The sequence below is a fragment of the Corvus brachyrhynchos genome, unplaced genomic scaffold (genome assembly GCF_000691975.1).
Source record: "Corvus brachyrhynchos isolate BGI_N302 unplaced genomic scaffold, ASM69197v1 scaffold523, whole genome shotgun sequence".
In the NCBI taxonomy this organism is placed as follows: domain Eukaryota; kingdom Metazoa; phylum Chordata; class Aves; order Passeriformes; family Corvidae; genus Corvus; species Corvus brachyrhynchos.
The window spans coordinates 2,806,423-2,814,027 of NW_008237265.1; the positions used below are offsets into that span (position 1 = coordinate 2,806,423).

Here is a 7,605-nt window from a genome sequence, read left to right on the forward strand (position 1 = left end):
TAAAGCACCATTCCACTCAGTTGCCAAATAGGTCAGGACTGTCAGTTTTTCTCATTCTCTGACTGTAATGTAAATTCTTCTCTCCCAGACTTCAAGCAAAAGATTAGTTTGTACCAAGTTTTCAGCTCTTTCCAGCAGTAACTGTCTTAATTTAAAAAATACTAATTCCTTGAGCTATTTTTCACATGTAAGCTTTTCCTTATTGCAGAAACAGATAACATCATTTTGGCTCTATCTCTATAAAAGTTTAGGAAGCTATCAGGTTTATTAACATTTTCTAGAAAGCTATTTCTTCATGAATATCAGGTTACATTGTAATCTACAGCTGATAGTTGGTAGAAATACAGCACGTGATTCTCCCATGGTGCCACTGTGGGCACTTTACAAGAGCCTCTGTGAAGTGGAGCATCAGATCTGCCTTTCAGTGGCCAGATGGCCACTGAATGTTTGTGGGGGTTTTTTTATTGTTGCTGTTGCTTTCCATCATCTCTTTTGGAAATGTAAGAATTGTTATTCTAAGCCTACAGTCTTTGTGAGAAAACTGAAATTCCATCTGCTATTGACTGAAGGAAGCTGAGGGGAAATCAACAGAAACCACCTTTTTCTAGGCAGCATTTGATGCCAATTCTGAGCCGAAAAACCTCAAACCACTGTGCATGAAGTTCTCTGGATTGCTGGTGATTTAACCTGGTGGCCAAGGCAGATGCACATTTCATTATGAATCTTCATTTGCTTCTGTGATTTTTATTGTGTCCTATCCTGACCACAGAACTTATAAAGCTTTTTTTTAGATGACAGCAAGCTTGCTATTAAACAGACTTTATATGTTCATTAAGTTGAAGACATGCTAAATCAAGGGTAGACTTCTCAATACACAAAAATATCTTAGCTGTCATGGGCCAAACTTCCAGAAGCCTCAGATACTTCGCAGTTAGTTGAATAAAAGTTGTTGAACTGTTGATGTATTTCATGAAACATGGCCTTGCTTTAATGATGCTGGCTGCATGTCTGGATACACTCATAAAATGCTGAGGAGGAAGAAGGGCAGGGATTCCTTTTGTCAGTCCATTTCCCTAGGAGTATCTATCGCAATGGCATTGTCATTTTATGTATCATAGCTAGTCCTGTTTCTAACCCAGCTTTTCCTTAGCCACTCCTTTCCTAACTTCCTTTGGCTACAGCAGGCTATAAGTCTGACCACTGCTAGTCTGACGCCCCAAGTAAATGTGTTTGGCAGATCTTGTATCCTCTCCTGTATTTCCAAGAACTCTAAACCGTTAACATAGTTAGCAGTCTAACAGCCTCTTTTCTTTTTCCGCTCTCTCATCTTCTGCCACCAACTTGGCTTTCCCCAGCAAGATTCCTGGTGAATCCACGCTCACAGAGAGCCAGCTGTATTACTTCTGCATTCCTGGCTTAGGCCAGTGTTAATGAAGATCAAAGGAAGACAGAAGATATTGAACTTCCTCAACAAACATACTTTGCCTGAGTAGATTTCCTCAAAAGCACTTTGGATTGTGGGGCATGTGCAAATATTAACCAATGGGAGAGGTCCAGGCATAACACGTTACATTTCTTTGCTCTTCATACCTGGTTCCTGTGGGATAAATGGAGCCTTTCTGGTAGTACAGAGTTAATCTGTCTTCTCCTTTCCCAGCAAGGTGAGGGTCCGTTTGTTCCATCTTATGCTACAGGGGCTCTACTGGTTCTAATCCTAATTCATGTGGTGGTAAACAGGTATGTGAAAATGTCACTTGCTGGGGTTGCCTGTACCAGAGGAAGCCATTTCCCCCATGGCTGAACTCGTAATGCTGTAAATAACATGAATGCTCTCAAGAGTTAAGGATCTGGGTCTCTGCCCGTGCTCTTTGTGCATGAGCTCTTGTTGACGATGAGTTCTCACAGAGTGTGTAATTCAGTTCAGTTCAGTTGCTAGACGAGACATGCTAAATGTCAGGCCAGCTTGGGAGCTTTCCAGGAACCACCAGCTGATACTGACTGTATCTCCTTTGGTTGTATAGTCATCTACAGGTAGACATCTAGATTTATGTCTTCATCTCAGGACTGAGATCTGCCATGAGTCTCCCTATTACCTTCCAAAGCTGGTTTCAATATAATCATCTGAAATTTGACTTAATGGAGACCATTAGTCTTCACCTCATGTTTGCAGAAAGTGATTTACAGCCCTGCTGCTGCTTGCTAAAGAATCTCTTCCTTAAGAGATGGGCTTGCCTGGTCCATTTGAAAAGCACCTTCCTTGTCTCCCTTTGTTCCACTGCAGAGAACATATGCCTTCAAAAACACTCAGTATCCACATATCTGGGGGTTTGTCTTGCTTGACTTGCATGTTTCCCTCTCACAAGGTAATGGAACAGAATCTTAGAATCTTTGAGGTTGGAAAAGAGCTCCAAAATCATCGAGTCCAACCTCTGAAGACCTTTGAGCCCAACAGTCCCCGGTTTAGGGATATATAAGCCAGAAAGAGGTTCCTGCCACCTGCAGTGCTAGTTACAGTTTGAGGTCTTCTAGAAAATGTGTAGCCTTGCCTGTTTCTGGGTACTTTTAAGAAACAGATACAGTCTGCATTCAGGTTCTATGTGTTAGCATGCTATAGACCACAAATGCAAAAAGCCACACGGCTTTCTGCACACTCCCAAGTTATTTTATTTTCTCATTGTATTGATTCAAAATACTGTCTAGTCCAGGGGGCTGGGTAAAGACAAGTTAAAACACGAGTCAGTTATAGAAATAATTGATTCTGATGTATCTCTTAAGTTTGACTTTTTTATTTTTCCCAGAAATCAAGGGTTGACATGATGGTATTTTTCCCTAAGGAATTGTATTTTTGCTTTTAATAGATTATAAAGGAAGCAGTTGAACAAAGTAATATATAGGGAAAGTGAATTACTGGGCTTTTAAGGGATGTCTAAGGAGTGAATTGGGGATTTTCAGTCAGTATTAAGGAAAACCTCTTCCAAAGATGTGGCAGCAAGAACAAATAGATTTTAAAAAGGTAACAAACTTTTAAAATAATCAAACTGTTAAGCTTTTTACAAATGAATTTTTATTTTTGTCCTCATTTAACTTTGCTCTGCAGAAATTGTGATATATATTTACTAAGGTGGTTTGGATATCTCTAAGCCTTAAAACTCAGGTTCTGCATGGTAGTCAATATTTTCTCTGTTGGCTGAGAATAATGTATTTTCCCCACAGTAACCTGCTTACTCATCCACAGAATCAGCCCCAGAGTAATCAAACCAAATACCTTTAACCCTCACTAATTACTGGGGTAGAGGGAGAAAATGAAACATTTTTCTGGAAAAAAATTATCACTAGAAGTGTTATTGAAAGATTTGAGCATTTGAGGAGCCTAGAACTAATTCTTCTTGGAGTATTTGAAGGTTCTTAGTAACCATGGGTATCATCTGTGGGCTTTGTGTTGGTGGATTTATGGATGGATAATCCATTGGGATTATCCAAGTTTCTGGATAATTTGTGCTGGAGATGTGCAACACTCATGCTTATGAGCCATATTGCATCTAAAAGCAATATATTTTTATTTTTTTGTTGCAGCTTTTGTGCCTGTCACCTACTGTACATAGTTGTCAGGTAACCTGTGTTTTGTTCTTCCCTGGGCCAGGCTGTGCTGTCTAATGACCAGTTTTATTGATCAGTTAAGAAACATGGAGCTTGAAGGTAGAGAAAGAGAAGTGGTTTGATGAAAGAGACATCTCTTAGCATGTTTTTGCTGTTACTGTTTTTTGTTTGGGTTTTTTTCAACAATTAGTGTTATTCAGTTACCTCATATTTAAGGACAGCAGTAATTGATTTCATTTACAGCCTTGAGTGTTTGAGTTATCTGCAAAGTGTAGTCCATGATCACTATTTGTGAACTCTTGTAAAAATTCTGTACTTTGAGTAAGATTTTTCCAGTGTTCAAGCAGATTTAAAGCCACAAGAGTCTTCATACATAAACTTCCCTGCTAAGTACTTTAGTGATACTTCACATGGACAGAAATTGCAGTTGTTCCCTAGAAATCCCAAAGTAACAGAAAGCTGCAGAAGGCAGGCAGTGCAGTTTTGCACTACCTAGAGAAAACCTGGTGCACCCTCTCTGCTCAAATTAACACTTAAAATCGGTGGATTCATGTGATCTCAGGTCTTCAGCTGCCATCAGCACAACTCTTTTACTCTGCTAGGTAAGAATAGACTGGCTACTCAAGAGAGACACATGTTTGATGAGAAACATTAGGACAGTGAAAAATATAAAGGGCAAGGAGAAAATGCGCATTTTTGGAGCAGGATTTGAATAGTGTGCAATAAGAAAGACTGGAGTCTCTCATTGAGCAAGCATCCTTGTGTGCTGAATGGCATGAGTTTTTGTTGGAAATCCATCTAAAAATTCTGCCAAATATAAGGGAAACTACAAAGCGTTTTTTACAGCAGTGTATGGTGTCCTTGGGATGCAGCACCCGTCCTGTGGCAGACACGTTCCATGAGGGAGAAACTTGGAGGTGCTTTAAAAGACACCACAGGCTTTTGTGGCTAGTCTCTGCTGTGATATAGACACACTGGTATGGACATGTCCTTTCAGCTCAGAAAAACTCTGTTAAGTAATATGTTATAAAATATTTATATATCTTGGTTTTTGGCAATAATACTGTACCTGCCATCCAAGAGGAGCAGTTTTCAACTCTGTTTTATAGAGAAATTGTTTCTATTTCTCTTTATTTTTTCAGCCAGTGTTGCATGCTTTCATGCTTATTTTTTCGCAGGGCTTTTTATGCTATATTTACATATAGAATAATGTTTATTCTGATTTTTGTAGTGAGGGCTGTTTTGTTATGATGAAGTAGACATTTTTTTATACCTAGAAATAATGGTCCATCTACGATGTAGGCAGCCTAAGATTTATAGGGTCTTTAAATACTCGTTTTCTTGGGTTTAAGTACTTGGCTTTTTAATCAGGTGATGGATAATTTTGTTGTTCACCCAAGTATACGGAAAGGGATTTAGACCAGTGCTTTGCCCTTCAGTATAGTTTTTTTATCTGCATTTCACCTGACTGGAAATAGTTCCATGCATTTGAAAAAGGTATGTTTGTGCTATTAACTTGTTTTATGATGTACCCACATAAAGGCAGGAATTTCAGTACATGTAAATGCATCACACTGTATACAACTTCCCTGGATTTGGTTTCAATGGATAATGCCTTTTTGGCTTTGTCGTTTTTTAGGAAGGAAACTGAAAGGAAGAAGTCTCATTTACCAAATGGGGGAAATTTTATATGTTAATTGTTGGGTTATTTTAAAGTAAATTAATTTTATTTATAAGGTTGTAATGGAAATACTTTCTAATAATTTTCAAAAGTACAGAAAATGTTTTGAAAATGCTTCGGAAGCTTGCTCCTCTAGGCATCATTATCGAGATACAGTCCTATTTTATAGTATGATATACTATGATATCAATTAATAGACAGAAGAGCAGAGCAACAGATGAATAAAGGAAGAGGGCTTCTAATGTACTTTAACCTTAGGAAGATGTTAAACTTTTAAAACACTCTGCAGGTGTCATGATACATGTTGGGTGTTTGATAAATCCCTGTGTTTGTTTGTAATACTCATATAATCTCTTTAGTATTTCCCTCTACATGATAAATAATGGAAAAAACTATCGCCTGTGGAACTGGAAGTCCCAGTTTTTGAAAAATACTTTAGTTTTTTTCCCTAAGAGAGCCAGAGAAAATGTGTCTTTTTAGTCATAAAGTAAATCAATCGTTTTGTTTTTAAATTGTTGCACTTCCTGGAGAGCAGCTTTACGAACAGTTAGGGTTAAATCTTACCTTATATTGATGAGAGACTGTTCCACACCCCTGCAGTATTCATTACTCTAAGTGCTCCTAATTTACACTTGAGGATCTTGCAGCCTTACACAATTCTCCTCTAGAAGAAATTACTGATAAAACTGATTAATCTTCCTGATATCACTCTGAGTTGAATTGAGTCTCCAGAAGGTCTGCAAAATATCCTTAACAGTTTTAAGTGTTATGTATTGTCTTCAAATGTAGGTCTGATTTTAAGGAGATTTAGTTAAAATGGGATGGGGCAAAGTTTAAAGGAGCATTAAGGAAGTGTTTCTAAATTGGTGGGAAACTTAAAAACAACATTTTAAACTTGAAACAAGTGTAGCTATTTCTTTGTGAGGATTGTTCAATGACTCAAGAGTGGGGTTTCACTATTTATCTCCCCACAACTAGGGTAATTTTCTTTCCATGCTTCTTTCAGGCTGAGGAGGTAAGGACTTCAGAAAGGAAGTTTCTAGCAGAAGTTACTACTGTCAGTTGTACCCTCTGTAACACCAGTTTTCTCTTCAGTCTCTTCAACCAAGTCATGGTTTAGCCCCGTGTCGCATCACATAGATCATTGGGAAGCAGACTGAAAACTTCAATTTAAAAAATCCCCAAACAACCAACACAACAAAGTACAAAATGTTGATCATAAATTAATGAGAAAAGATCATTAATCTGATTTTCCTCTGAAGGGTTCTCTTCTGGGGGCTTCTTCAAGAAGGCATTCAACCACTTGTCTGTGTGCAGCTGGCATTGAAAACCTTGTATAAGGCTTACAATGAGAAAAGCTGAGTTTTATAGACACTTCAACTGGTACTGTTGCCAGAAGAGAAAAGGTAGTTCTACTGCCCATTCCCAGCTCAAGCTGTTGTTTCCTCTGTGTTGGCACATGTTTTTTGCAGCTGACGTTGGAGAGCTGGTTTGGATTAATACTAACGTCTTTATTTCTTTGCCAGGATGGTTTCCACTTAGGTGAGTTTCCTGATCAGGTTCCACCACCTGGCTGCAGAAACAACACTGCCGGTTCAGGGGGATGGCATCACAAAGTCCAGGATAGAGTTCTAAATGGAAGCTATTTTTCTTTAGGCCACCCTGGTTAGTAATATAAGAATATGAATTATGAATCCACACATTTCAGCTGGACAAGTTACAGAGGGTATACGTAAATTAATTACGGAGCTGAATGCTGTCCACAATATGTGCAATATTTGTGTGCATTATTTCAGAAGATGTCTTTAGTTCTAATTTGTGGAGAGAAATGGATTAAAGAAATTAATGAATTGATGAATTAAGGAATGGAGACTTTTAGAATTCCCTCAGCCTTACTAAAATCCTTTTATTCCAGCTTCTTTGTGCTGCAGAAGAAGCTAGAGGAGTGGATCATGTAGAATAATTCACACAGTATACAAAAATTACTTTGATGAAAGAGGCCAAGCAAAGTCAGGAGATAGTATAGATTTCAGTATGACGTAATTGCAAGCAGGGCTAGCTTATGCTACCTGTCTTGTCCCCGTGTCCAGGCAGGGGCTGTCCCTGGCAAGCCCCAGCCTGCCCTGCTCCCCCCAGGGAACTCTCAGACGCCAGGGATCTACTGGCAGGTGCAGCGTGTCTCATTCAGCACCTCTTAGCACCCAGGATGTGTCTCCAGAGCTGAGATGGGTGAACAAAGGGCAAAAACCATGAAATCATTAAGAAAAGTAGGAGCAAGGCAGCATTTCCTGTCAGTATTTGGAAAGATTAAAATGAAGCAAGGAATA

At 38.8% G+C, this 7,605-nt stretch overlaps 1 long non-coding RNA gene across 1 annotated transcript in view; it reads left to right on the forward strand.

The window, feature by feature from the left end:
- LOC108445784 overlaps positions 1-5,474 on the forward strand; it is an 8,337-nt gene extending 2,863 nt beyond the window's left edge. Inside the window, exon 3 of the long non-coding RNA XR_001860761.1 lies at positions 1,356-5,474. This is a non-coding gene — a long non-coding RNA (uncharacterized LOC108445784). The remainder of the gene's footprint in view (positions 1-1,355) is intronic.
- Positions 5,475-7,605: the final 2,131 nt, after the last annotated feature.